The sequence below is a fragment of the Panthera onca genome, chromosome C1 (genome assembly GCF_046562875.1).
Source record: "Panthera onca isolate mPanOnc1 chromosome C1, mPanOnc1 haplotype 2, whole genome shotgun sequence".
Classification (NCBI taxonomy): Eukaryota; Metazoa; Chordata; class Mammalia; order Carnivora; family Felidae; genus Panthera; species Panthera onca.
Genome location: NC_138346.1, coordinates 88,374,780 through 88,391,883, shown reverse-complemented (window position 1 = coordinate 88,391,883; position 17,104 = coordinate 88,374,780). Strand labels below are relative to the sequence as shown.

General features: G+C 35.5%; 1 long non-coding RNA gene across 1 annotated transcript; it reads right to left on the bottom strand.

Annotated features, from left to right (window-relative positions):
- Positions 1 to 4,224: 4,224 nt before the first annotated feature.
- LOC132673603 (uncharacterized) lies at positions 4,225 to 15,490 on the bottom strand. Its single transcript, XR_009608128.2, has 3 exons — positions 15,135 to 15,490; positions 12,541 to 12,738; positions 4,225 to 4,286 (listed from the first exon to the last, which is right to left on the bottom strand). It is a non-coding gene; the product is annotated as an uncharacterized LOC132673603 (long non-coding RNA).
- Positions 15,491 to 17,104: the final 1,614 nt, after the last annotated feature.

Below are 17,104 nucleotides of genomic sequence, written 5' to 3'. Positions count from 1 at the left end.
CAAATGACCCAATCTTTGTTAGCAAACAATACAAAAGCATATGTAATAGTATAATAGCATAAGACTGCCAATTGACTCCGTTTCACTTTGACAACTGAGCATGTTTCTAGAGAAGTCACAATATATTGGTAGCCCTTTGCCACCAATTTAATCTCATTCTGGCCACTCAGCAGAACACAACCATCCAAAGAGTGAAAGTGATCATGATGTCAGTAGGGATGTATCACCAGTAACTGCACTTAGTTACCAATTTATCACAAGACTGGATCAGTGACAAAATGGGCATACTGCCTAATGTGGCTGGCTCTTTTAGAATGTAACTAGCTCCTACTTGTGGCAGAAAGGTATGGTTCAGCTATTCCCAGAAGTACCATTTACTTAGAATTTTTAAACATTTAGATTCTTGTTTCTCATCTCGGGCAAACATCCCCTCCAAGCTATATGTTTTCTCTCACACTTCTAAGGGTCACATCTTACCTGTGCCCAACTATTAATAAAGTCTACTTTTCTTATTTATTTAAAAATATTCCATTTGCTCTATAAAATAGAAACATAGGATTTTTGAATAACTAGCTAGGCAACCTTACACTTATTTGCCTGGGCCTTAGATTTTTCATTGATAAAATTATTGATTCTTAATTTTATCTCTAATCTCTTCTTGCTTTAATATTTTTTAATTCTGTGATCTGACTCTGTCCTGTTCCTACCCCTACCAAGGTATATACAAGAAAGTTTCCATTTGCACTCTTTCCTATTCCAGGAATAAACTAAATCTATGACTAGAGCACTGGTTCCCATTCTCAGAGTGTCCAAACAAGAGATACCTATGGACATAAAGATAAAAAAAACCTCCTTTTGCTCTTAACCAGTTTCCTCTACTCCATTCCTCCAAAAATGCAGCATGGTCCTTAAATCTCATTTTTACAAATATGAAATTAACACACATTATATAAAATGCATTGTGCTGGATTCTGAGAGAGATTAAAGATGATAGTGTATAAAATACATGATCAAAATGTATCTCATGCTCTCAAAAATTTTACAACCTATGGGAACGCAGACTGGTGCAGCAACTCTGGAAAACATTATGGAGGTTCCTCAAAAAACTAAAAATAGAACTACCCTACAAGCCAGCAAATGCACTACTAGGTATTTATCCAAGGGATGCAGGTGTGCTGTTTCGAAGGGACACATGAACCCCCATGTTTATAGCAGCACTATCAACAAGAGCCAAAGTATGGAAAGAGCCCAAATGTCCATCGATGGATGAATGGGTAAAGAAGATGTGATATATATATACAATGGAGTATTACTCAGCAATCAAAAATAATGAAATCTTGCCATTTGCAACTACGTGGATGGAACTAGAGGATATTATGCTAAGTGAAATTAGTCAGAAAAAGACAAAAATCATATGACTTCACTCATATGAAGACTTTAAGAGAGAAAACATATGAACATAAGAGAAGGGAAACAAAAATAATATAAAAACAGGGAGGAGGACAAAATAGAAGAGACTCATAAATATGGAGAACAAACTGAGGGTTACCAGAGAGGTTGTGGGATGGGGGATGGGCTAAATAGGAAGGGGCACTAAGGAATCTACTGAAATCATTGTTGCACTATGTGCTAATCTAATTTGGTTGTAAATTTTAAAAAATAAAAAATAAAATTAAAATAAATAAAATGTACTTCAGAAACTCAAAAAATTTTTTTTACAACCTATTTGAGAAAATGAGGGAGAATAAGCACAGAATGAAATTATGACAATAGTACAAGGTCAACTATAGCATGGTTCAGAGGGAGTGAGCACTAATTAGACAATAATAAATATTTAATCAAATATTATAGACACTAAAGAAATTCAAAGGAGGCTAACACAGATCATGATGGGAATGAGTAGTCTTGAAGGATGACAACTAGAAGCTATGTGTTGTGCATTATTTACCCTCTCAGACACTGGCTATGGATGAGTGTTCTTGGTGCTCCCTACCCTTGCTAGCATTTGATAATTTCCAATATTTAAATTTCGGGGAAATTCAATAGGTAAGAAATAGCATTCATCATATTTTTATTCACATTTGTCTGATTATTAATAGTCTGAATGCATTGTCATGTTTATGGACACTGACATAACCCAATTATGGGGTTTTTTTTGCCCATTTTCTATTGATCATACAATAATTATGTTAGTATTTGTATATTATCACCAAGTTCGGGTAGTTGCTCATGGTATGTGCGCTAATGAGGTATTACAAATGCAGTGAATCATCTTTTCTTGTAATTAGCTGCACAGTCAACATTATTATGGTATGTTAAAAAAAAACCATTTTCACAGATACAGCATGGATATTTTGGCATGCAGGTTAAATGCATTAATTTTATATTTCATTGCTACTTGAAATTCTGGTCCACCACAAAATCAGGAGCTTGTGCCAGCATGTAAATCAAGTCACTGCCTTCTTCATCAAGAATGTCTTGCTATTTAAAAAAGTCAGCTTGACTAAATATTGTGTTTTGTTCTATATCTGATTTACTTTTTGGCTCAATTACTTTATTTCATTTCAGACCAGTAACTAAGAGTTTGAAAATTGGCAGCCGGTCCATGGGCCAAACTTTGCATAGTTTGTTATTTAAGTTTCTGCATTTTATATCCATATTTTAATGCTTTAGATAGACACATATGTATATATAAACATGTAATAAGCATATTAATACATCATATATATATATATATATATATATATATATATAAAAAACGTGTTTATATATGTTTGCATTGTGAATCTTATGATTCAAAATACAAATGACTGGAAAAATTAAAAGCAGTTTTATTTGCTTTGTATGACACCTAATATTCTCCCACATATTCTAAAAGCACTCCATTATTGCTTTATATATATGATTTAATCAAAATAATTATAATGCCAGGTACATCTGAATTAATTCAGAGGATTTTTTTTTATTTTTTTTAACGTTTCTTTAATTTATTTTTGAGACAGAGAGAGACAGAGCATGAACGGAGTAGGGCCAGAGAGAGAGGGAGACACAGAATCTGAAACAGGCTCCAGGCTCTGAGCTGTCAGCACAGAGCCCGACGCGGGGCTCGAACTCATGGACCGCGAGATCATGACCTGAGCCGAAGTCGGATGCTTAACCTACTGAGCCACCCAGGCTCCCCAAGGATTTTTAAGATCTAGTAAATAATCAACAGTATTTATTGCTTACAAGATGTTGGGTACTCTAAAGTGTACCACAGATAGTCAAATATGATCTGATGCTTCCTCTGGATGCAAGGAGGCAGATATGTAAGAAACAGGGGAAATGAAATGTTACATGTATCCAGAAATATTGATTTATAAAACACACTAGGGGTTCGGAAAGAAAAGGACTGCTAACAGGGGTATTTGGAGAGAACAAAGAATATCTTCCTAGAGGCAAAGACTCTTGAATCCATTGACCTCAGATAGTTTTCTTAATGAAACTTACCTTCTTTAACCACAGGACTATTGTAACTTCCACCTTAAAAACATTTACCAGGTTTTTTATATACTATTAATTCTACATAGAAGATTTCTTTCTGGTGACATTTGTCTGTTTCTTGGATGCATTGTGGAGTGTTAACACATTAACTAAAATAGGTATCATAGGCTCTAACTAGAACATAGGGCCTAATTTGCACCCACAAAAAGTTTTTCAAATTAAATAATACAGATTCAAAATCCAGCAGGACATAAAAAATTGACCCCCTACCGTTTTAAGTGTGTTCTTGTTCTAAGTGTTCTTGTTTCGTATCTGTTCACCTACTAACTCACTGGTATTCAGAGAAAGCCCTGTATTTGTTCCCTTTACTGCCCTGTCTATACAATATGATTTATTTTGAAGTTCTATCTTGCCATGTCATTGAAGAATAATGAAGAACAATGTTCATGTACACCTTCACAAACATGCAGAGTTCTATAAAGTTGAATGTTATAATTTTTTAAAAAAAAAATTTTTTTTAATGTTTATTTATTTTTGAGACAGAGAGAGACAGAGCATGAACAGGGGAGGGGCAGAGAGAGAGGGAGACACAGAATCAGAAGCAGGCTCCAGGCTCTGAGCCATCAGCCCAGAGCCCGACGCGGGGCTCAAACTCACGGACCGTGAGATCGTGACCTGAGCTGAAGTCGGACGCTTAACCGACTGAGCCACCCAGGCGCCCCGAATGTTATAATTTTTAATGCTTTCTTTGTTCCTTTTCCTATGATTGTTTCTTTTCAATCCACTTCTGACTGTTAGGATATCTGTAAAAAAATTATTTAAAAAAGTTGAAAACTTGAATGGTTCATGTTTTACATGATAGCTATTAACCTAAAGTTTCAGTATTTTAGGACAGACAATGCAATCAAACTACTGTCTAATCAAGATATTATGGTTTATTTCAATTCAAATCAATTACATTTTAAGAAATTTATTCTAAAAATAAATACCTAACTGCCTGAGACAAATTTATGTAGATATGGATACAGTATATAATTTTTTATAACAGGAGAACCTTAGAAATATTCTATTACTCATCAAAAAGGAACTGGCTAACATAAGATGAAAAAGCAAGTTGTAGAACATTATAATTTTGATTAAAAATATTATATATAAAATTTTATAGCTATATATACCTGGAAGATTATATACAAAACTTTTATCAGAAAATATCTTTAAAAAATAACTTAGTGCAACAGGATGGACAAGAAGAAATGTAAGGGATTTTCACTGCATCTGAAATGGTTTTTGTACAGTTTCAATTTTACCATGCTTTTGTTTTGCAATACTTTTCAAATAAAAATAAAATAAAGTAACCCCAATAAATACTATTTCAAATATTCCCATAGTGGGAAGTTATGGAGTTAGAGACTGTTCCTATGAATATAGGCCAAAATGGTGGCCCATGGAATGTCAGAGATCTGTAGCCAGGTGATCAATTTGGTGATAGAGAACAAATAAACACCACAAATCAAGGTTAGGTGCTGGGTCAAGTCTTGGCAAACAGTCAAAACTGACAAGTCATTGTCTGAGACAAGGTTAGAAGTCAAAACATACAGACATCCAGGAGTCTGGAAGAACAGTGTTCTTAAATGCCAGTGCCATATCATGGTCACATTTGGTAAGTAGCCAGAGCACTCATACACCCATAAATCAAGGTAAGGCAACTCACCTATAGATTATGTACCATGGGACCCAGAATGACAAATAAATGATTATAATATTCAGGCAAAAAATTAGGAAGGCATGATAATAGAAACCAAGATAAGAAGTTTGGGCAAAATAGGGTCAGAGAAACAAATATGCATTCTATTTAGCAAACAAGTAGACCAGTGATATCAATAAGGGGTGGAGACTTCATCTTCAATGAGGTGTTTTCTATGTTTCTAGTGAAGCAGAAATGAATTCAAGGGTGAGGCTAGCACAGAATAGCAAATAAAAATGGGTGTGTAAAATTGGGTTAGTGATTAGTAATTAAACTGACTGGAATAGAGACTGTCAAATTCTACTCAAAAGCAGGATCTTCATATTCTTATTTGCAGTACAGTAATTTGGGAAGACTGTAAATATTTTTAAATTACCCTATTCATGGGCTAATTTTATCGCTCTCTCCCATTGTGGACTACCTACAAATTGTCCTACAACTTACCATTTTCAGTTTGTAGAGAATTTTTTGTTTAACTGCCCTTTTTCTATTTGTTCCTAAGACATTTTTTTTTCCTTTCTTGTGTTTTCATTTCCTCATCTTAAGAAGGTCATTAAAATTTTCTATTTAAAGGCCAGTTATCCCTCCCAATTTGATGTTATCCATGCATTTAAGAAAAGTTCCACTTGATCATCCCAGTCATTGATAAAAATCTAATAATGGGCTCAGACAGATTCTGAAGTATGACTTAGTATCCACTCCCATCCCTCAGGGGAGGGAAGACCGATGAATACCTACTATTTGAATGTGACCTTCCAAGCAGTTGCACACCCATGCTCTAATAGCAGGATCTCAACCCTGTAATGCTGCTCCCCAATTAATGTCCTGTAAGACTGAATTAAAAGCCTGACTGAAATAAAGATCTTACATCTATTGCTTTCCTCTAAGCCACAGGGTCTGTTACTCTGTCACAGAGGGAATTAGATTAGTCTGATCTGATTTGTTCCTCATACAGATACATTTTTTAAAAATCCCCCTGAGCCCCCGCCAAGCTTATATAATATGTTTGCAAATTGAAAATTGGTCAATAAAAAGAACACACAGCAGGCTTTGTGCTTCAAAATTTTGCACTCTGGATACAGATGTCCCTTAGCAACCAGAAGAATCAAATGCATTGTAACTTTTATTTTAGGTGCCAAGATCAACGTACAGAAATACATTTGTTCATCATTTTCCGTGACTTTTCACATTACAGATATGAATAAGCTTCAGTGTTCATTTATATGCAATTTTATTTCCCTCACGCATCTTACACAGATGCGTACAGAGGCATAAGATATTTCCCCAAATCTGAAAATTGGTCAAAAACTCTGAAAACTTTCTTAGGGAAGACCAAGGATATGATTTTAAAATACACCAAAGGAATAAGAAGTACAAACTTACAATCAGTTAATTGCAGTAACTCTTTCTGATTAGACTTGAAAAAAATGCTGCTCTGTGTTTTATATTATTTTTTTAAAAATCCTGTCAGGATGATTACACCAAAAACATACAGCACTCTGAAAAACACTTAGTACTGGAAGCTATACAACAAGTTATCCAATTATATTTTGTAGAATCCTTAATCTTTCAGTTTGCAAAAATATACATATGCACACACGAGTTGCACCAAATTATAGAAATAACGTTTTCTCTTAAACACTATTCAAGTAAATAAAAGAAAAAATTGTGACAAGGACTCAAGGAAAATAATCAGTAAATATCAAGTTATTTATGAGACATAAAAAATAAGATACACTTCTTTCTCCTATTCTTTCTGTAAAGATCTATTGAGCACCTATCATGTGCCAGCCACTGATCAAGGCCCTGAAGATACAGGGGGAAACAAGTAAGATAATATTTTCTGATTTCCTGTAGTCTACATTGTAATGGGAATAGACCATAAACACATAAATTAGAAAATTAATATAGTACATAGGCATTGGTAACTGATGTGGAGAAAAATGAAGCAAGGAAGAGTTCAGGAGTAAAACGTTGCCATTTAACTAGGGCTTATGGAAAGGACTTCACTGAACAAAAATCTAAGAGATGAGGAAGCAGGGCATGTAGTTATCTAAGGAAGAGAATGTTCAGGTAGAAGAATAAGGAGTAGATTAAGATTTTTGTAAAACTAAATTAAAGTGACCTGGCCATTGTGGCCTCAATTGTGGGAGCTAATGAGGAGGAAGGACAAAGTTACTGTATATATAAATACATATCAGCTAATTTTAAATTGAAAATATTGTTTTTTATTACCTGATCACAAGTATCTGCATTAAAAATGTCCCTGCAGTGAATGTATATATACAAGGCCAATGCTTTATAAATAAAAACTATTTTACTGAAGGAATATTATTTTTTAAAAATTCATAGTAGAATTATTAGAAAAGCAACTCCATGAACAGTATTTCCTCATTTTATTAGTTATATTTTGAGAGGTATTGGCAGGAAAGATTTTCCCTATATGTAAGTGCACACACACACACACACACACACACACACACACATTCAACACACATATTGCTATACCACAAAAGTGATGGAACATTACAGTTAACAATTGAAATTCAAAAATGTTAACTCATTTCACCTTTCATAATTTTAAAATATATATGAAATAGCCAAAAAAGTAATTTTAAATAATTATGCTTTATATATTGGAAGAAAGTGAACACATTTGTCTTATTTAGAACAGCTTAAATCCTGAGGCTTAATGAACTGAAAAATCACTCAACATGATTGCCAAATGCATGCTATCCTTTTCTCCCTCAGAATTAAGTGTACAACTTTACCACTGGCACCTATACAAAAGAAAATCTATAATGCAGGGCACTTTTCAAGGTGTGTCAATTTTAAAGGCTTAAAAACAGTGCAATTTTATGCAAAGTGAATGGTCTTATCCTTTTCACAATTTCAATGTCTGATTGAATCAACTCAAGCATTCAATCAATCATATTACACGTATGGCCAACTATAACATGACTAAATTGTCAGGTTAACCTTCTGTAGCTGTAATTGGCATAATGTATTATCCAAATTGTATGAAAGGACATTAACATAAAGTATGCAGTTTGTAATCCAGAAAAAGATGGCTGAGATGATGTCCTCCTGGGTCATATGGAGAACAGGATCAGAACGTTCTATGATTAAGCCCTAATTGACAAAGGTGATCGAAATAATGACCTCTAGTTAACATGGTAGGCCAGGGCAAAGAAAACTATAATGTGTTAGGGAAAGCTAGGTTGTGTTCATCATAGAATGGCTTGTTATCACTACGAATTACAGACACAAAGAAAAGTGCTTAATACTAATGAGGTGATGCTTGATCACTCAAGTGATAACCAGAGGAAAACATCCCTACTAAAGTAGTATCTGTTTCTTTCCTAAGAAAAAATCTGTACAGGTTATAATACAAAAGTTTAGGCAAATTTGCAAAAGGAGAACCGCATCAGAAAGAAAAATTGTTTCAGGGAAAACTTTAGACTTTTACGATTGACATTTTCCTGGACAGCTATTTTTGCCAACAAACTGTTAAGAAGGAACAATCTATATATAATTATCAATATCATAGTTGGAAAAAAAATACATGGGGGGAAATCAATGACAAAGAATTAACTAAATTTTCAAGTGTCATAAGTGTTACTATAAGTGAAACTAGAACTAGCCAAATTAGTCAAAATTTGGCACTATTTTTCATATCATACTTTTAAAAAAATTTCCAGGGTGGTAATTATTAATATAATTGTTATATTTACTCCCACTATCTTGAAATATTAGACAAAAAAAATTTCAGCTGAGTCCACCTCTACGTGATTTAATAGACTGATAATGATGGTCCATAAAATTTTATTTCTGTAAAAGTTATCAAGGATTAGTGTCTATTGGACAGAAAAATTATGTGAATGAAAATGTCCCCCCTTACTCCACAAAATCAGAAACAAAAATACGAATGGCATTTCTGAGAAATGAAAACATTTCCTATCATCACAGTAACCAGTTAAAATTATTAGGCTGACACTATGGATTAAATACTGGACATGCAATACTTTGAAGACAGAAAGAATAACCATTGAGGATAAGAGACTGTTTTCTTTACTGTTAAATCACTTTTATTTTTGAAAATCAAGGGGATATTAAAGCATTATTTTTTGGTAATTAATCTAGGATAAGTATGATACCATACCTTTCTTATCATGTGTCATTTCTATTTTCTGGAAATAAAATTCTTATCAGCTTGAAACATGATATTACCATCTACCTTTACTACTCTAGACATTATATATTTTTGGTTAAAATTAGTTTTCTTTTGGGAAAGTTTCTTTTGGGTGATGGGAGGTGAAGAGGAATAAGGAGGCAAGTTAAATCATTAATCTCTATATACCTAATTGTAAGGAATACCCACATTCATATTTCGCTAGCGTAAGTAAATATAGGAGCAGATGCAAGTATTCCAAATATTTTACTACTGAGTCTATTTAGGATTTTTCTTGAAGATAAAACAGAAAAAAAATACCTATATGATTTCATCAAATACTCTTAATTCACATGAGCAGTGGTGACAAATAACCTGTACAGTTGGTAATCCTAATATTTACCTTGAATGTATGAGTTAAGCCCATATGAAAATACTAGTGTATAAGATTTTTATTAAAGATATTTCAGAGGCGCCTGGGTGGCTCAGTCAGTTAAGTGTCTGACTTCAGCTCAGGTCATGATCTCACAGTTTGTGAGTTTGAGCCCCACATCAGGCTCTGTGCTGACAGCTCAGAGCCTGGAGCCTCCTTTCTGATTCTGTGTCTCCCTCTCTCTCTTCCCCTCCCCTGTTCACACTCTGTCTCTCTCTCAAAAAAATTCATAAACATTAAAAAATTTTAAAAAAAGATATTTTAGTTACCTTCCCACACACTTATAATAATCCTGTTCAGTAAAGTGACAATGACAACTGGTAAAAGAAATAATTTACCCCACATTATGAAAATCTATATTAGTAAAATGTGGGCATGACTTAAGGAAAAAAAATGATGTCCTGGGAGGAAGGACTTTAGATAAAAGTAAAATATATATATATACTTATATATAGTGTAAGTATAGTATAAGTATATAAGTATACACTTATACATAGTATATATATATACTTATATATAAGTATATATATACTTATATATAGTGTAAGTATAGTGTAAGTATATATATACTTATATATAGTGTAAGTATAGTGTAAGTATATATATACTTATATATAGTGTAAGTATAGTATAAGTATATAAGTATATACTTATATATAGTGTATATATACTTATATATAGCATATACTATAAGTATATGCTATATATATAGCATATACTATAAGTATATGCTATATATATAGTATATACTATATATAAGTATATATACTTATATATAGTATATACTATATATATATAAGTATAGTATAAGTATATAAGTATATGCTTATATATATACTTATATATACTTACATATATATGCTTATATATATATAAGTAAAATATATAAGTAGCTGTGTATATTAATAGAGTAATTCCATGTAATGATATAACATCCCAACCTTGCCATTTAACTATTTATAAATAGGTGAGATACTAATACGCTCCCTGTAGGAGTTCCAGTAATTCAATAAGTCCTCTTTGGTTTCTGAGAATCTCTGATAAAGAAAGTACTAATCTATATGTGGTCTGAAATGGACTTGGTCTGGATTGAAATTCTGCAGTGACCCTGGCACCCGGAAATGTAAATTATTTACCTTTTAAGCAATTGAAAGTAATAGTCCAGGCCATGGGGGCCATATCAGGGTACTGAGACCGAGCAGGTCTGATATACTTACCAATGAAATTTTATCAAAATCTTCAGTTTAGAGAAGAAAACTTAGTACTTTCACAGCTAAAGTTATTTTATTATGTGTGGAAAAACCTGGTCAAAATAAAATTTCAGCGTCTGCTAAAATAGGTACACAAATTACACTTTACTCAAATACTCGGGTAGAAAACTTTGGCTCATTCCAGTGAGTGATTGACTCATAAACAATCATTCTCATCATCAACTGATTCCATGTTTCTTTCTTACGATGAATATTTTGTTTTGCTCCTTTTATCAAGCAGAAATGAAATTCATGGCTAATATCATATACTTAGACACATAATTTAAAAAATCAGTATGTTTCACCTATAACAAAGTAATTTATAATAAAACAATACATATTTTAACATTTAAATCTTTAGGTATACTTGTATAGGAGGAGAAGTAATTATGTGCTGATACAGCTACATAAAATTATGATGAATATAATGGCTATAACCGCCAACTAATAAAAGTATTCCTTACGGACTACTCACATAAGTAGCTTTGCCATAACAACCAAAGTTTTGTTTTTTTTTTTAATTTTTTTAATGTTTATTTATTTGGGGGGGTGGGGGGAGGGGCAGAGAGAGAGGGAGACACAGAATCTGAGTTGTCAGCACAGAGCTCTATGCGGGGCTTGAACTCATGAACCACAAGATCATGACCTGAGCCAAAGTCAGACACTTAACCGAGATACCCAGGCGCCCCAGCAAGTTTTTTAAAATGACAATAAACACTTAAAACAACTTCTGAACAAAACAAGTATCTTCCCTTGACAGCATAATTCTATTTCTAAAAAAAAAATTCTGTGTATCTCAGAACTGTAAATATATGTGTATATATATATATACATATATATATATATATTACATATACACATATGTTTGTGTTTTAGATCAGAGAATATAAACGCCTTTTTTTCATCCAGTTGAACATCCAGCTCCCTAATAAAGAGGTGTGTACAAACCAGATGAGTTTTCACTGTGAAAGACTAGAACTATAGTTATTGTATGAGCAACTTTTTGGTTGTGTATACAGAACCTCAGCTATCTCTGAGGTAAGTGGTGCAGGTATTGGAGGAGGAAGAGGTATCTCAGGCCTCTGGATATCTTTTAAATTACTAGAGTATTTTTTTTTAATTTTTTTTTTAAGTTTATTTATTTTGAGAGAGAAAGAGACAAACAGTATGAGGGTGGTAGGGGCAGTGAGCGAAGGAGAGAGAGAGAATCCCAAACAGACTCCATGCTGACAGAGCAGAGCCTGACTTGGGGCTCAGTCATGAAACTGTGAGATCCTGACCTGAGCCGAAACCAAAGGTCAGATGCTGAACCCACTGAGCCACCCTGGTGCCCCATGTACTAGAGGTTTGTTTTTGTTTTTGTTTTTTTCCTTTTCCTTTAGCTGCTCTAAGATCTAAACACAAAGCTTGATTTGATCAGACTGAGTGTTCTAGGTAGGGCTAGAGAAGAGATCATCACCTGGAAGCTGGTCTCTCCAATCTGGACTGTCCCCGCAAGAGGTGGAGAATGCTGTTCTTTAGGCTGAAGCCTCCTGGCTGAAGGGAAGGTCTGGTCAAGGACTCTGGGTACTTCAAGTGTTGTGTCAGGTGCTGCAACTAACCAATCCTTGGAGTTCATGCAAGGTCACTTAGCCTTTAAGCATCTCAGTTTCCTCATCTGAAATGAGGGGGGAGTGGTTAATGATCTTTAATGCCCTTTCTAGTTCCAAAATTATAGACTTTCAGGAATCTGTCAGGAGATTACCCTAGTATTGTCATTTTCAAAGTAGCAGGAATGCCTGAGACCAGCAGGGGCTCCCAGCAGTTAGAAGTAACAGTAAATGAGTAGTCATTTCCTTTGTTTATGATGCTAAAATTGCTCAGCCCGGTTGCACTTAGACTGTAAAGGAGTCAGATCAGACCAGACAACCACTCCACATTCCAGACCTAAAAGTAGAATATCCCAAGAGGGGCAGTGGAAAGAAATATGGCTCTCCTATCCTCCCAAACTGGTAATGTTAAAGATCTCTGCATTTGTTCCTATGGCAAGTATCTATGTGTTTTAATAAGGTAGAATTAGTTGAGTGACCCATCCCAGCATTACTCAAACATAAACTAAACAACCAACTAGACAATTTACCAAAACCAAATAAATTACCTGTAGAAGAAAATGATTATGTGCTTCTAAAATAATGTAAAATCACAAAATTATTGACTACTAGATCTTGGTAATCATCATATAGTCAGTTGAATATCAAAAAATGTTTTAACACTACAAATTATTTTTGCTTCTTTTACTTAAAAGTTCTTGCTGGTGAAAGATTGGTTTACTAAAAATGTTATAATTTTAAAATTTATTTTCTTACTTTTATATTATTACTCAAAGGCATGTTAAAATGCTAAACAAAGCTAGTTATGAAAAAGTTTGTACTCTTATACCACCTGGAGCATACATCTGCTAAGGTACTAAATATACTGTTTTAATTGTTGGTGTACTTGTCTGTTTATCCATACAACTGTATAAGCTATTTGGTCAAAGGAGTTGTGTTTTACTATCTCTACATCCTTAGGATCTAGAAAATCTGGCCATATATGTGCTCAATAAGATGCAAGCTAAAAATGAACTGAAGTTCATACACAAAATTACTATAATTCTAATTTAAAACAAATATAATTACTATTTTGGCATATTTGTACATCTCTTTCTTTTTTTTAATGGCCAGACTGGTCCCTAGTCCCCATAAAGACAACAGGGCCCTATGAGGTCTGGTGGTAACCACCATTCAAACTTCCGCGTCAAGGGCACAGTGCAGGCACAGGCTTCCCCAAGATGTTCTGGTGGTTATGGGCAGACTTTATCCAACAAGGGCTTGATGTCTGGGGGAAGACTGCTGGAGCCTTGTGTGCCTGCACCGCAAGCCACCCTGGCTCAGATGTCAGGTAGCCTAGGATGGGTCCCCAGTGTCTGGGACTTATGGGGATGGACAGGGCCCCCAGTGAGGACATTTGGGGGACTCACAGCCAGATCTCAAGGAACTGATGAGGAATAAAAGCAGAAAAATATTCCTTTGCCCAGAAGGCTGACCTATTGCCTGCATAGTTCAGGTAAGGATCAAATATGTACTGTTTGCTACATTCTTAAAGGGTCTCATGACTGCATGTAAATTTCACCATCAGTTAATATTGTACTGAATGATAAACACCAGAGAAATCTTACGAAAGTAGTTTTAATAGAAATTCAAAGAAGACATTGTTGATCTAATATTCTCTGCACATTCCCTCTCTTGGGCAATAAGCATATAACCACCAGCTTCATAGAACAAAGGTGCAGCTTTTTCTGCCCATGGGTCCTGCCCCCAGCTACTTAAACTAACTTACTTAGCTGTATCATACAATGTCTCAAGAATTCTTTCTGACCACTGGGCTCCACCACCGCGAAACAGAACTCCGGAGCCTTACCATTCTTCTCGGGCTCGGCCGAATAAGAGTCTCTGGAAGAGAAGCACCTGGGAGACCTGACTCTCACAGAGGCTCTGAGTCTCTTCTCAGCGGTCTAACTCAAACAAACTTTCCCTCACAGCATCCTGACTGCAGTACAAAGATCTCCTGGCTCCAGGAAGATGTCCTGAGGGGCTGAGGCGCCTCTGTACACACAGGCTCTGAAGTCTGGCAAGCCTGAGGGCAGGAGGTACGCAAAGAGGAAAGTTGGCAGGCTTAAGTGCTGTGCAGGGGAAGCCAGGCTCCCTGAGCTTCCCGGACTTGGGAGTGGGTGGGAGTCCAACCCATACTTTTGCCCACAGGCAAATATCGTGAGGAACACATGAAGTTAAAAAGTACCGCTCGCTTCCGAAACAGCCTAATTTATTTGACACCAGATCTCGCGGGATCACGGAGCCAGATCTCACGGGATTACAGAGCCAGATCTCGCGGGCTCTGGGAAGTCGTTCTGGGTCTGAGTAGGGTTAAGTGGAATAGGAGGCAAAGGGCATGATGGTTATCAGGCAGGCCCCTAGTCGAATAAAGAAAATAGGTTCATAGAGGGTCTGAAGTGAACTATTCGCGATATCTCCTTACCGACGGATCCATGCACAGAAAAGCTGCCCCAGGAAGATGGCATGGTAAGGACAGTCAGGCCTCAAGCCAACAGTGGGTATGGGCTTGGATGCTTGTGGGCAGGTGTGCAGGAGTGAACCGCTCAGGCAACAGCTGCTGTGACTCAGTACCAGAGTTTGGGAATTGTGGGATTGGACAGAGCCCCAGTGGGGACTTCTCAGAGATTCGCAGGGATGCCAAGGTCCATCCTGTTCTAGTTGCCAGTTCCCTGAAGCCAGGTCTCAGGAGACATTAGTAGCCTTGCCATCCAGGGTCCAGCAGGAAGTTCCCTGATGACAGACACCTGGGGCACCTTACTCCCACAGGTGCCTTTACTCTCCCCAGGCATAGGGCCGCAAAGGGTCTCACTCAAACCCTCTACATCATAAACCTTTGGCATCATTACTGTAGTTCAGGGAACTCCCAGCTACAGGAAGAGGGGCTGCTCGGCTGGATGTGGCCCATATTCACACAAACCTAGAGGTCCTGGGAACTCGAGAGCAAAAGCCTGGTGAGAAGCAAAGTGCATGTGAGGTAGCCCATCTGTCTCTGGACTGGTCCCAGGGTCTGGACGAGTCACTAGAGAGACCTGTGGGGGAAACAAGAGGCTGCCAGTATTCTTCTATACATCCTTATTTTTATAATTATGTGGTTGCGCTAAACGTAATAGCCTTTATGTTGTGTGTATCACTCATAAGCTTGATAAAAATGCAGATTTCTGGTTCCCACTAAGACATCTAGACTTACCTAAGATGGGAGATGGCTCATAAAGTTGAATTTTTAATAACAATTTTAGGTTATATGTCTATTAAGCACTCTTTTGAGGAAAAAAAAAAACACTCTGGACTTTTTAATATGTTGAAGTCACCAGTGGACTCTCATTGCTACTGCAGGGTAGCAGAATATGCCACCTGAATGTGTGCCTCTTTGGCATAAGAATTATGTTTGAATAACAAAGATGATTCTGTTTCTGAGTCTGCACTATGACTGTTATGGCATTTGATAGTAATTTCAGAAATAGAGATCTTCAAAACATTAGTTCCTGAGCATGTGTATTTTATGACAATTTGTGATAAATATGTTTGGGTCTCAGGCTTAAATGCCACGCTCCACCCAAAAAGGCTATTGGCAGCATTATCAGAAACATATTTCTTATTTTTCCTTACAATTTATTATCTTACAAGTTATCTGTAAATATGAGTCATGATGTGGGAAACAAATATGATTATTCTTGGTAATACATAAAGCCTTCTTAATAGAAGTAATGCACTTAGTACTGCACTTTCTTTTGTATTGTCTTCCTGTTTATGTGTTTGCATTTAGTTAGATAGCTTTTGGGTTACTATAAACAGATATCTCACTGATAATGACAATGGCAGCCTTGAAATTCTGGCACATTTCCAGTAATTCATCTTAAAGAAGTATTTTATTTCTCTTTTTGCTGAATATTTTCATAATATACTGTTACATCTATTAAGTCTATAAGTCTCGGAACTTCCTTATTTTTTTATTGTTTCAGCTAGAGAAAAAGTACTTTGATATTTGGAAAAAGTTCCACAGGTACATTGCTGAATCATGGCAAGTATTACTGTTTACCCAAGAAATGCAAATTACACTAACCATGCAGTCTGGTTCTCATTTTTGATATTTTATAAATAGCTGACTTCCTTTTCACTTACTAATGAATGGTACCCTCAAGGGTCCCAAAACAGTTAACATCTTTAAAAAGATGTTAGTATAGAACTCAGAAAATAATGAGCAAATGGTTGAGAGTTACATTTGTTAGAATTGGAGAAAGTGTATGACAATATAGTGGTTTAACAACAACAACAACAACAACAACAACAACAACAACAACAACAACAAAATTCCCCCTAGCAGAACCATTCTTCCAGAAACACCTTTGGAGAAAATAATACACAGATGGTCCCTGACTTACAATGGTTTGACTT